Genomic DNA, 14,245 nt, shown 5'->3' with positions numbered 1-14,245 from the left:
TTTTTCTTGTCCTTTTTTTTTTGTTTTTTTTTTTTTTTTTGGTTGGCTTTTGTGGGTTTTCCCTCTGATCCTTGTTTTATGTTATATATTTCAGTTCTGAATCTTTGGCGTGTGGTTACTATTACGAATATGTGAAGGATAGTTATATATATTCAGTTGTCTATTTTCTTCTGCTTGTGCCTTATCTCCATTCCCCTTTGCAAATTTGGATCTTCGAATACTCCCCTTTTCAGTCATTGTTTTCTCAGTTTGTCTCTATGTGTGCTGAACATTCATTGCTGTCTTGCTATAGCAAATCTTTTCTTATTGTTTAAGTTTATCATGCACTGTTCCTAGTAAGTGTTGCGCTCCTCTGCTTCTATCTACCTTCAAGTCGCCTTACTTCTAATTATGTATTTTTTTTTTTTGTCATTTAGTTTTAGATGAGCTGACCCCTTTCAGTATTTCCTGTAATTCTCGCCTCGTAGTAGAGAATTCCCTCAATTTTTCTGTCTGGAAAGGTCATTATTTCTCCTTCATATCTAAAGGAGAGTTTTGCTGGATTTTGCTTTTACATTATTCTTGGCTGGTAGTTCCTTTCATTTAATAGTTTATTTAATTTCACTCCTTTCTCACTTAGAAGGTTTTTGCTGAGAAGTACAATGATAATAATGGGTTTTCCTTTTTAGGTTACTTTTCTTTTCCCTGGCTGCCCTGAGAATTCTTTGTCATTGATTTTTGATTATTTTAATACAGTGTGTCTTGGAGAAGGCCTTTTTGGGTTGAGATAATTGGGTGTTCTGTTGACTTCTTGAATTCCAAGCTCCAGCTCATTCCTTAGATTTGGGACATTCTCATCAACTTTTTGTCTGAAAATGCTTTCTAGTCCCTGCTCCTTTTCCTCCCCTTTGAGAACACCCATTATTCTTATGTTTTCTTTCCTGATGGTATCAGCTAGTTCTTGTATTTCTCTTTCATTATTTTTCATTCTTCGATTTCTCTTCTTCCTTCTGATTTATTTCTAGATTTCTGTCTTTGATATCACTAATCCTTCCTCCATGTGGTCGACTCTATCTCCCAAGCTTGCTATTTCTTTTTTCAACTCTTTCAGTGTGTTCTTCATCTCCAGAAGCTCTCTTTGATTCTTTTTGAGGGTTTCAGTCTCGTTCCTAAAGAATCCATTCTGCTCATCTGGTTGTTTTTAAATTCCTGAAATTGTTGATATGATTTATTTTGGATTTCATTGATTTTTTTTTCAAAAGTACCATCCTGAATTCTCTATCATTTAAATCACATATTTCCATGTCTTTAGCTTATTTTCTGGAGATTTTTCTCTTTCTTTCTGAGCTGCCTTGCCACCTTGGTTGTTCATGGTATTTAGTGGACTATTTCTCAGCTTGGGCATTAATGGAAGTGTATTCTGCTTTTTTTCAAGAAAGATTTAATATCTAAAGGTCTCTTTTTAGCCTATTGAAAATAAGGCATTTTTCTTTTGATTCCCAGTAGATGGCATTTAAGCCTCTTGGATCCCTGCTATATATAAAATCTTAATAATGCCTTTTTTTTCTTATAGATATTCTATCACACTTGCTACCCTCGGTCTCAGTCCCTGTCACTGTTAGCAAGAGTTTTGGTAGCGTTTGCTAAGATCCCCTGGGGCTCTGCGGTGTTTGCTCTCAGAGGATATGATGGGAGGGGCCCTCTGGCTTGGCGGGTGCGGACTGTGGCTCAGTCTCACGTTTTGCAGCCACAGCTGGTAAAAACTGTTGTTTCTCAGCTGTCACCACTTTTCTGCTTTCTACCCTGATGCCAGGGCACTGCCCCTGGCTGCTTGGAACTCACAGCTCTCCCAGGCAGGGCTGTTCAGGTAACTCACTACACTTTCTCCACTCCCTCTCCTTTTGCAGGGAGCTCTAGCTGAGAGAGGCAGCTTCTCTGTTTCTCCCAGTCTAACGCCCAACACTCAGGGTTCTGACCTTGTTAGCTCTTATGCACAGATCCCATGCTCAGACGTGCTGGTGTGCAGTTTGAGTGTTTTTTGTTGAGTTTTACATGTCCAGCTTATTGTTTGAAGGGGAGGGATCCAGGGAATATCTCTCACTCCACCATGTTTCTGATGCCACTCCCTGTTTAGATCTCAATAGTAAATTTTAATGCCAGGTTATGTTCTCCAACTTTATTCTTCAAAATGCTTTGTAGATTGTAGCTACTTTGCATTTCCATATAAATGTTAGAATCAGCCTCAAGAGAAATCAAGCATTCTCATGCTAGGGAGTGGCATCCAGAGTCAGGTGCTGTTAGGGGCCAACCTGTCGCTCCAGGAGTGCAGGATAGCCAGGGCAGCAGGAGAAGGCAGAGGCCTGGGGGAGGACCCTGTGGAGAGCAGGCTGTTTTGAATAGTGGAGCAGCCTAGGACATGTGGAGCTTTATCAAGCTAACACAGGTTCTACTGTCTTATGATATTGGAAAAGCTACTTAAGCCCTCTAAGTTTAACTCAAGGACAGCAGGACTTTATGTGGGTTTGAGGGAGAAAGTGTGGGGAAGCCCTTCAAGACTCACCTCATCTCTAGTGGAGGACTCTCCGTCTGTCTTTCTGTCTCACCTTCTCCAGGAAATGACTGCTGTGAGTGCTCCCAAGTATAGGCTTCTTTTAGTCATGGGTGATTGGATTAAGAGGGGGCATCTGAACTAAGATGAACTAATCAAATCATTTCTTCCTCTGCTTGGCATGGAGGAACAGAAAAAAAAAAGCCAATCTCTTTTTTTCATACTTTTGATAAACATTTTTTTCCTTCTTGAAGTCTCTCCAACATTTCCTGTAATACTGGCTTGGTGATGAATTCCTTTAGCTTTTTCCTGTCTGGGAAGCTCTTTATCTCTCTTTTGATTCTAAATGGTAGCTTTGCTAGGTAGAGCAATCTTGGTTGTAGGTCCTTGCTTTTCATCACTTTGAATATTTTGTGCTAAGCCCTCCTGGCCTGCAAAGTTTATGTCGAGAAATCGGCTGACAGTCTTAAGAGAGAGAGCTCCCTTGTAGGTAACTACTTGCTTTTCTCTTGCTGCTTTTAAGATTCTGTCTTTAACCTTTGGCATTTTAATTATGGTGTGTCTTAGTGTGGGCCTCTTTGGGTTCATCTTTGGGACTCTCGGAGCTTCTCGGGGTTCTATGTCGATGTTTCCTTCACCAGGGAAGTTTTCCATTGTCATTTCTTCAAATAGGTTTTCAATTCCTTGCTCTCTCTCTCTTTCTGGTACCCCTATGATGCAACTGTTGTTATGCTTGATGTTTTCCCAGAGGCCCCTTAAATTTTTCCCATTTTTTGGGGGGGGGGGATTCTTTTTTCTTGTTGCTGTTCTGATTGGGTGTTTTCTGCTATCTCCTAAATCATTGATTTTGTCCTCTGCTTCATCTAATCTACTGTTAATTCCTCCTAAGGTATTCTTCATTTCATTTATTGTCTTCATTTCTGACTGGTTGCCTTTTATGTTTTCCATCTCCATTTTTATATTTTCTATCTTTTTGTTAACGTTCTCACTGAGTTCATCTATTCTTCCCCTAAGTTCATTGAATATCCTTATAACCAGTGTTTTGAACTCTGCATCTGGTAGACTGCTTGTCTCCATTTTGTTTAGTTCTTTTTCTAAAGCTTTGTTCTTTTGTTTCATTTGGGACATGTTTCTTTTTCTCCCTGTTTTGGCTGCCTCTCTGTCTGTTTCAATATATTAGGTAGGGCATCTAAATCTCCTCTCTTAGTAGAGTGGCATTATGTAGTAGGTGTCCTGTAGTAAGTGTGAAGCCCAGTGGCACAGTCTTCTTTGGTCACCTGAGCAAGATGCCCAAGGTGTGTCCCTTGTGTGGGTTGTGTGTGCCCTCCTGTTATAGTTGAGCCTTGGCTGTTTGCACACTGAGGGGAGGGATTGACCCTTGGGCTGATTGGTTGTGAGGACTGGCTGGTGAGGATTCACTTTGGAGCCGGATTCACTTTAGCAGGGCTCTGGTGCCTGCCCAATCTGCCCTTCGGGTGTGTCCTTCTCAGATGCAGCCCTGGGTGGTGCTCTGGTTCCACTGCTAGTTGAAGCAGGCTGCCAGGTGTGCCAGCCCAGGAGCCTCTTACAAGGGGCCGAGCCGTAGGCAGGTAGCGCACTTTCATGGCCACGTGGTAAGAGTCACCAAGCAATCTGCAAATTGCAAAATGCTGGGTTTAGGGGTGCCTTGGGTGGCCAAGCCAGTAACCGAGGCCAGCTGCTGCTACTGCCAGGCTTGGGGCTGCTCAGCAAGAGGTACTGGGCATATCGAGGCCAGATGCTGCTGCTTTGGGTTTTGTGAGCCTTTAAGAGATTTTAGGAAAGTCTGTGGCATGAGCCAAGACAGGCCATTTGTATGGAATAAACCACTGGAAGCAATTTGGGTGGGCCTGCAAGTTGAGAGGAGTGACCTGTATTATCCAGGTTGATGGAGACTCAGATGTGGTGGCCGCCTGCACCATAGGCTAGGAGAGGGGAGGGCTTAACAACAATGGATACTGCTAGCACTGCTGTCCATGAGAAAGCCACCCGTCCAGCCCTCATCCTGAAGCCCAACAACTCAGCATCTCCCCATATGTCCCTGGCACTCCTCAAGCAGCGGCCCCAGCGCTGGAGCTCAGAGCAGGTGAATCCATCAGTGAATTAAGTCCAGGCACAGGCCCTTTATGAGGAATGTCTGTTACTCCCACAGCCCTCCGTCTCACTCAGCAACAGTCTCCACTGGATTTTCATAACCAGAGATCGTGGAGACTTCTCTTCCCGGCACTGGAATCCTGGGCTGGGGAGCCCATTGTGGGGCCTGGGACCCCTCACTCCTTGGGGTTGAGGGGACTCTGTAGCTAAGACAACCCTCTCGATTCTCAACCACCACATGTGATTGTGAGACAGGGACATTTCTGCCACTCCTACCAGTCTTCAGGTTGCCTTTTATATATGTACCCAGTTGTAGGGCTTGTGTTCAGCCAGACCTCAAGTGACTCTCAGTGATGATTGCTCTGTAGTTTTGTTATAATTTTGGTGTGGTCGCTAAAGGACGCATGCACAGCATCTACCTTCTATGCCATCTTGACTGGTTTATTTCTTTTCTTTTCTTTCTATTTATTTATTTATTTTTTTAGGCAAGGCAACCCTTGGGTGCCCTCACAGATTGCAAGGACCTTGTCAGCTTACAATCCTTTATTTTTTATTTTTTTATGCCTATAACACCTGGTCTTCCTAGGTGGTCTCCCATTCAAGTACTAACCAGGCTCGACCCTGCTTATCTTTCAAGACCAGACAGGATTGGGTTTGTTCAGGGTAGCATGGCCGTAGACCTTGACTTGTTTATTTGAATGCCACTATTCTCAGCTCTGTGCTCCCCTGGGGTACTGCGACTTATCCACAGGTTTCTGGAGTTATTATAAAGGCATTTCATTCTGTGTATTGTTAAGTTGGTGTTCTTTTCAAAGATGCCATTCTAATGTTAGCACATCAACCTGAAATCATCCAAAAGATTCAATCCAGCACAGTACTAAATAGATGATATTTATAGAGCACTTGATGTTGACCAGGTACTGAGTGAAGTCAATTTTTTCTTTTAATTCAGCCATTCTTTGACCGTTCTTGTCTATCATATCCCTTCTATTGGATATTTAATTTCTCATTTCTCGGAGTCTGTTATGGTATTATAAGCTCCTGTTCTATTGATCTGTCCCTCCTTTATATCTTTCAGCACATTTAATATACTCATTTTAAGTTCTTTTTTAGATTTTATTAATCTTTCTACTTAGCTGTAAATGCTCTGGTTTCTTGGGTTTGTTGGTTGTCTGTCTTGGTATTGGTTTTCTTTACATGCCTCGTGATTTTTTGTTTGGGAGTTCAACTTGCATTGTTTTGAACATGGTTTTTTTTCTTTCCTTCTTCCCATGCTCATCCTTTCCTGTGAGCTAATTTTGAAATTGCCCCTGCCTGACTTTTTGAAATCCTTAGAGGTCTTACAGTAGGATCTTTCAGTGATCCTTTCTAGTCCTTGAGCCAGGATATGGTCTGATTGTTGGTTGCACAGATATTTTTAATTCTTCCCTTTATTTTAGGAAACGAGAAGCACATATCATTTGAAACTAGACTTGTGAATTGAGCTTTTTTGGCCCCTGTTCTTATCTGGAAGATACATTCCCCCGGTTTCAAGTAGTGAGTTTGATTCTTGTTCACTGCTTCACCTGAGATATCTTGGGTTTCATTTCCCTCAGGGAGGGAAATGGATTTTGGACCCTAGTGCCTATTTCCAATTTCAGCTCCCTGAGCTCCTCTTGGCATGAGCCCAATTTATTACTGGGAGTTTATCACTGTTGTTTTTGGAAAGGACCGAATCTTCTGTTTTATTTTTCTCTTAATTTCTTACTGTATTCATCTGTACAAGGTCAACTCCTCTCTTTCTGACCTGTCAGTACATATAAGAACCATCTTATTTTTATTAATTGGAACATACTTTATAGAAAATCTACTTTTATTTTATTTATTTAATTTTATTTGTTTCAAGTATACAGTACATTGGTTAGACATTTGTATAGTTCATAAAATGATTCCCCTAATTGCTCTTTCTCTCCTCTGACTCTCCACCTAGCCAATACATTAATGCTAACTGCATTCCCTATGCCATGCTCTCCATCCCTGTGACCATCTGTCAACTACTAATTTGTACTCCTTTAACCCTTCACCCCATTCTTCAGCCCCCCAAATCTCCTCCCCTCTTGCCATCACTTGTATGTGGAATCTAAGTAACAAAAAGAACAAACTAATCAAAAACAGACTCACAAATATAAAGGACAATCTGGTGATGGCCAGAAAGTCCACTTTTAATCTTACACTCAATTTAATGATTTCCTCTTCTTCCATTCTTACTTCTATGTTGTTCTTTTAATGCTCACTTTACCCCCCTTATTGTTGTGGTGCTTACTTTCAGAGTTGAGGAAGAAAGAGGAAAGGGGGCAAAAGTCTTAATTGAATGATGCTGTTGTAATCCAGCAAGTTGTCACAGAACATATATAAGTGCTAGCTCTTTTGTGCTACACATTAGTACATTTTTTTTTTCCGGAGATCCTCTTAGAACCTGTCACTTCTCCAACATAGGCAATACACTTCATATTTCACCTTTTACAGTGCTCTTCTCTCCCTTATTCCTGGCTCAGCTCTTGCCCTTGAGTGCACTTGTATTGCTTGGGTCATCTTATCCTGGTACATTTGTCTCATGGCTGGAGTTCCATTGAATGAGCTTCAAACTGGATTTACATAGACTTGGCTGAAGAGAAGCACATACATTTTTTTCTCGTCTCCCAACTTTGTATTTTGGAAAACTACAAACCCACAGAAAATTTGAAAGAATGATGGATGAGTAGCCATATGCCCTTCCCCTAGATTCTCCACATATTTTGCTTATTTGTTGACATTTATTTACTTGCTGAACTAATTGAGGATCATAATTCAGACATTATATTATTACATCCCTCAATACTTCTCCATGTATCTCCAAAAAGCAAAGACATTCTTGTGCATAACGTATCACACTCATAAAATTTAACATCAATACAATACTATTATCTAGTATATAGTCTATACACACATTTTTCCAAATGTTTCAATAAGTGCCCTTTATAGCTGTTTTTCTTTCTGAATCAAGATCCAATCAAGATTTCAGTTAGTTTATGTTTATTTAATGTTTATTTGTGTTTCTTTAATCATAAAAAGTTCTTTAATCTTGAAAAGTTCGTGAAAAGTTTCCCAGCCTTTACCTTTCATGACATTGACAGTTTTTAAAGAGTTTATGCCAGTTCCTTTGCAGAATACCACTCAACTTAGATTTATGTGATTGATTTCTTATGATTAGACTGAAGTTATTATATATGTTTTTACTAATGTTTTGGTTAAGGTGATATCCACCAGATTTCCCTATAAAGTACCTTTTACCCTTTCCCTTTAATATGTGGGGTATCATTTTGAGACTGAGTGGATATCCTATTTCCTAACAGTCTTTTATCCAGTGTTTTTTAACATCAATTGATAATTTTTGCCTGAATCAATTATTACTTTGGTATATACAATATGGTGATTTTTAAAATTCTCTCATTCTTTCTATAAATATGAGTTGACATTCTTCTGGAAAAGAGAGCTTTCCTCTTTCCTATCACTTTTAAAGAAAATAATTTATTAGTAGACTCATGGATTTTAAATAATGTATTATCATCCATTTTCTATTATTCATTTTGATATGTGACTTGTTCCAAATTTAGCCTCTGTGAATCTATGCATTCTCGCCTCACCAAACCATGGAAATGTAGCCTGTCCAACTACTGGCCCTTTTTCCCCCATGTTTCTAAGGTTGGCTCCAGTCAACTTACTGAGTTTGGACCGCTCCATGCTGAAGGATGCACTTCCCTGCATGGGAAATATATTTACATGTATTCCCAAACTTACAGGTTTATACATTAGATTTTCCTAAGAACTCTCCCTGCGCCATGCCTGACATAGGCCTAGTAATGTCTGATGCTCAGCAATCACCTACCACAAAGTAAAATGTCATTCTCCCCTTTCATAGATACTTTTAGAGCCTCCACTTACTTACTGTGATTTTGCAATTCCCAGTTCTCCTAGAGAGAGAAGGAGAAAAGTCAAAGTACTCTCTTTTCCTTTAAATTCCCTTGCAGAATGTCTTTTTGAAGTTCTTTTCTTTTATGGCGTGAATAATGTGGTGTTCTCAGGTTCTCTTTTAGTAAGCTCTACTCAGATCTGTAGAATGTGAAATGTATTAGTTTGCTAGGACCACTTTTAGAACTGGGTGACAGCAGAAAATTTGTTTCACAGTTCTAGAGACTAGAAGTCCAAGAGGTGAAAATGTGGGCAGTATAGCTTCCTTCTGAAGGCTAAGCAAAAGTATCTGTTCCATGCATCTCACCTAGCTTCTGGTGGTTTGCTGACAGTCTTTGGGTTATAGAGGCGTCACCTGATCTCTGCCTTTACCTTTACAGTGCTCCTATGTATGTATGTGTCCAAATTTCCTCCTTTTATAAAGACATCAGTTATGCTAAATTAAGTACCTACCCTACTCCAGTATGACCTTATCCTAACTTAACTACATCTGCAACTGTCCTGTTTCCAAATAAGATCTCATTCTTGAGGTACTGGGTATTAGGACTTTAGCATATGAACCTGGAGAGACACACAGTGCAACACATAATATGGGTAATTTTTAACCATTGTTCTTCAGCATAAATTGAGACAGTTTAACATTCTTTTATATGTCGGCTTCTATTTCTTTTTGGATTTATAAAGTTTTTAATCTTATTTTCTGAATGCTATGGACCGAATATTTGTGTACCCCCCAAAATTCATATGTTAAAACCCAATCCTCAGTGGGATGGTGTTTGAGGGTCAGACCTTTAAAATGTGATTAGATCATGAAGGCAGAAATCCTCATGAATGGGATTAGTGCCCTTAAAAAAGAGACCCCAGAGAGATCCCTCATTCCTTCTGCCATGTCGAGACACAGGTAAGACAGTCATCTATGAACTAGAAGGTAGGCTCCCACCAGCATCTGATCTTGGACATCCCAGCCTCTAGAACTGTGAGAAATAAATTTCTGTTGTGAATAAGCCAACCAGTCTATGGTATTTCTATTATAGCAGCCTGAACAGACTAAAATACAAGGTGTGTAGTTAAATATTTTCTTTCATGTGTCCATGTTAGGACCACAAGAGATGAACTCTAAGTAGTTCTCATATCCTTTTATCCAAAAATATTGATACGCATATTTTTAAAACTTCTGATGAAAAATTCAAAAGTCCATAGAACACATGAACCTCGATATGCTCATCAACCAGTTTCAGCAAATTCCAGTATTCTGCGATTTTTGTTTCATCTATTTTTCCCACCACCTCTTCTTTTGATGTTGTTATCCTTATTTAAAAGAAAGAAGGAAGGAAGGGAGGGAGGGATAGAGGGAAGGAAAAGAAGGAAAGGAAGGAAGGAAAAGCCCAGCTGGTACACTGATTCACGCTTAGGGAGGATAACAATTGGACCAGTTGAAAAAGACTTGAAAATGAGATGATGAGATGGTTTTACATTAATACATTTTTAGAGATAAAGATAAAAAGTACCTGAATTGCCTTTACTCCATGGTTTCCAAGTGAGTTTTAGCCAAGAAACTCTGGGGACACCAAAACTCCACCACCTTTTCCATACCTGTAGATAAGTCATTCACATATTTCTATGGAATCATTTGGTCTGTAGAACACATTTTGAAAACCCAGGTAAAGTAACTTGTCCAAAGTTGTACAGCTAGTTGGTAGCAGAGACAGGACTGGGACACAGATTCTTGACTTGCACAGAAATTCTCTTTCTTTGTTCTTACTATCTCTTTTAACAGTTTTCAGAATTTTTTCTCACTTGGGTTCCAGACACAAGGTATATAATGAAACATGGCTTTCATTTCTCTAGGAAAGCATGGAACCTTCTAAACAATGGCAATTCCTTTGCTTTGCTCTAACCCAGTATTAGATCAACAAAATAAAATGTCTGTGACCTTGCCTACAACAGATGAATTATGTTGAGGGTCTTGTTCTTTAAAAAACTGTTAAAATAGAATATATTGGGTTTCTAAATGGAATTATTTTCATTTCAGTTTCCTGTTGTTTATTACTAGTATATAGATAATACAATTGATTTTTTATGCTGATCCTGAATCCTGCAACTTTGCTGAACTAGATTATTACATTCTAGCTTCTAAATTTAGCTAACTTTTTTTTTAAGCAACTTTATTGTGATATTTTTACATATTATAAAACTTATTGTAAGTGTACAATTGCATGCCTTATAAAAATGTATAGAATTGTACAGGGATCACCACAATCCAGTTTTAGAACATTTTCATCATCTCAAAAAGTTTCCTCATGGTGTTTTACACTTAAGTCATGATCCTACCTTCTGACCCCCTCAGGCAACCACTGATCTGATTTCAGTATCTAGTAATTTCATATAGATGGAATCATACAATATACAGGGTTTTGTATCTAGCGTCTTTCATCTAGTGTAATGTTTTTGACTTCATCCATGTATCCTAGTTTGTTTCTTTTAATTGCTGAATGGTAGTCTGTTGTATGGATAGATCACATTTTGTTTATCCATTCACCAGTTGGTGGAAGTTTGGACTGTTTCCATGTTTTGGCTACTGTGAATTAATGTTATGAACATTCCTGTACCTGTCTTTGTATGGACATAAGGTATCTTTCTTTTGGATAGACTCTTAGGAAAATTGCTGAGTTTTATGGTAAATTCATTTTTAACTTTTAAGACATTGGAAAACTGTTTTCCAAAGTGGAAATGCATGAGGGTTCCAGTGTCTCCACATCCTCTCCAAAACTAGTTCTTTTCTGTCTTTGATTATAACCATTGTAGGGAGTGCATAATGGTATCTCATTGTGGTTTTGATTTACATTTTCCTGAGGACTAATGATGTTGAGCATCTTTTCATTTGCTTATCATCTATTAGTATACTGTCTCTGAAGAAATGTCTATTCAGACCTTTAGCCCATTTTTATGTGGATTATTTGTCTTTTTATTATTGTAGTTTTCACTTTCAAAAAATTTATTGGTGTGACATTAGTTAATAAGATTATATAGATTTCAAGTGTAATACATCATCTGTATATTGCATTTGTATGTTCACCACCCAAAGTCAGATCTCCTTCTGTTACCATATATTTGACCCTCCTTTACCTTATCTACCTTCTCTTTCCCCTCTTTGCTTCTGGTAACCACTAAACTGTTGTTTGTGTCTATGAGTTTTTGTTGGTCTTGTCCATTTGTTGCTTTCAGTTTTATATCCCACATATGAGTGAAGTCATATGATTCTCAACTTTTTCTGTCTGACTTATTTCACTTAGAGCGATTATTTCAAGATCCATCCATGTTGTTGCAAATGGCAGTATTTCATCTTTTCTTATGGCTGAGTCATATTCCATTGTATATACATACCACATCTTCTTTATCTAGACATCTATCAAAGGATATTTTGGTTGTTTCCATGTGTTGGCCACAGTGAATAATACTGCAATGAACGTTGGGGTGCATATATCTTTATGGGTAAATGTTTTCAAATATTTTGGATAGAAACCCAAAAGAGGGATTACTGAGTCATATGGTAATTCTATTCTTAATTTTTTTGAAGACTCTCCATTATTTTTTTCACAGTGTCTGTACCAGTTTACATCCTCACCAGCAGTGTATGAGGGTTCCTTTTTCCCCACAATCTTTTCCTCCAACACTGTTATTATTTGTCCTGTTGATGATAGCCATTCTTACGAGTGTAAGGTGGTATCTCATTGTATTTTTGATTTGCATTTCCCTAAGGTAATGAAATTGAGCATCTTTTCATATGTCTGTTGGCAGTATACTTTATATATTTTGGACACTAGTCCCTTATCAGATATATGATTCACAAAAATTTTCTCCTAATCTGCGACTTCTGTTTTCATTTTCATAATGGTCTCTTTTGAAGCTTAAATATTTTATTATGTTGAAGTCCAACTTACTAGTTATTTCTTTTTATGAATAATACCTTTGATATATCTAAGAACATTTTGCCAACCCAGAGTCACAAAGATTTTTTTTTTCTTTATGTTTTCTTCAAATACAATTTTAGTTCTTAATACTTAGGTCTATTATCCATTTTGATTTAATTTTTATGTATGGTGTGAGATAGGGTCTAAATTCATATTTTTGCATATATATCTTGTTCTGTTGGCATCATTTCTTAAAGAGACTATTCATTTTTCTATTGGTTTATGTTGGAAAAAATCAACCATGTAAGAAATTCTGGACTCTCAGTTCTGTTCTATTGATTTTCATGCGTATATTTGTGCCAGTACCACACTGTCTTGTTACTGTGGCTTTATAATAAGAAGTTGGAGGAAGTATACATCCTCCAACTTTGTTCTTCTTTTTAAAAGTGGATTTGGCTATTCTCCTGAATTTCCATGTAAATTTTAAGATTGGCAACTTTTTTTGCAACTTCTACCAAAAAAGCCTGCTGGGAATTTGATAGTGAATGCATTGTAGTTACAGATCAGTTTGAAGAGACTTGTCATCTTGACAGTTTTAAGTGTTCCAATCCATAAACATGAAATATCTTTCTATTTATTTAGATCTCCTTTATTTGTTAGTATTTTAAGTACACAAGTCCTGCATATCCTTTAGTAAATTTATTCTTAAATTTTTATTGTTTTTGATGCTATTGTGAATGGAATAGTTTTAATTTCAATTTCTTTTCATTTATTACTAGTATATAGATATAATTTTGTTTTTAATCTTGATCTTGTATCCTGCTTGCTGAACCTTGCTGAATGCTTTCTAGTAGTGTTTTGTAGATTCCATTGGATATTTTACATATAGGAGTCTATCATCTGCACGTAAAAACCTCTTATTTTTTACCTCTTCCTTTCCAATATGGGTATTCTTGATTTTCTTTTCTATTATCTTCCTTTTTTTTTTTTTTTATTGCTCTAGCTAGAACCTCCAGTACAACATTGAATAGAAGTGGCAAGAATGGACATCCTTATCTTATTTCTGACTTATGGGGGAAAGCATGAAGTGATTCATTGTTAAATGTGATGTTAGCTGTTGGTTTTTGTAGATGTCCTTTATCAGATTGAGGATGTTCCTGTCTATTTGTAGTTTGTTGAGAGTTTTTTTTCTCCCTCTTTAATTCCTCCCCCTCCCCACTTCCACCCTTAACCTATGGATATAGCCATTTCCCCTTAAGAACTGGATCTCTGAAGTCGGGAAATCTCCTCCCACATGCTCACAGCATGCAACCAGGGCTATTATCTTCCTGGGCCAGGCACACCCGGGGCCAGGCACACCCGGGGCCTGGCAAACCCAGGTTATGATCCGTGGCTCCACCTGGGCACAAACCCAGGACCTTCTGCATGTAAAGCAGACATGCTAACCACTACACTATGGAGCCACCCCCTGTTAAGCATTTTTACCATTAATAGTGTTTTACCATTAATAGAATTGTCAAATGCTTTTTTGCATTTATGGAGATAATCATGTGGTTTTCTTTCATTAACATGGTATAGTACATTAATTGATTTTGAAGTGTTAAACCAACTTTGTATTCTTGGAATAAATCCCACTTGGTCATGGTAGGCAAACTTTTTTATTTCTTGCTTGATTTCTTGATGTCTTTGGTATGGCTCCAGTATCAGG

The 14,245-nt window shown here is 38.2% G+C and overlaps 1 protein-coding gene and 1 pseudogene across 3 annotated transcripts in view; one reads left to right on the top strand and one right to left on the bottom strand.

The window, feature by feature from the left end:
* EPB41L5 (erythrocyte membrane protein band 4.1 like 5) overlaps positions 1-14,245 on the top strand; it is a 144,075-nt gene that overhangs the window by 78,872 nt on the left and 50,958 nt on the right. The gene's annotated exons all lie outside the window — the stretch shown is intronic.
* On the bottom strand, positions 5,201-5,319 carry LOC112470714 (annotated as a pseudogene).

Source organism: Pteropus alecto, unplaced genomic scaffold (genome assembly GCF_000325575.1).
Source record: "Pteropus alecto unplaced genomic scaffold, ASM32557v1 scaffold3, whole genome shotgun sequence".
Classification (NCBI taxonomy): Eukaryota; Metazoa; Chordata; class Mammalia; order Chiroptera; family Pteropodidae; genus Pteropus; species Pteropus alecto.
The sequence above is the reverse complement of the archived record's forward strand: the minus strand, read 5'-3'. Positions and strand labels throughout refer to the sequence as shown.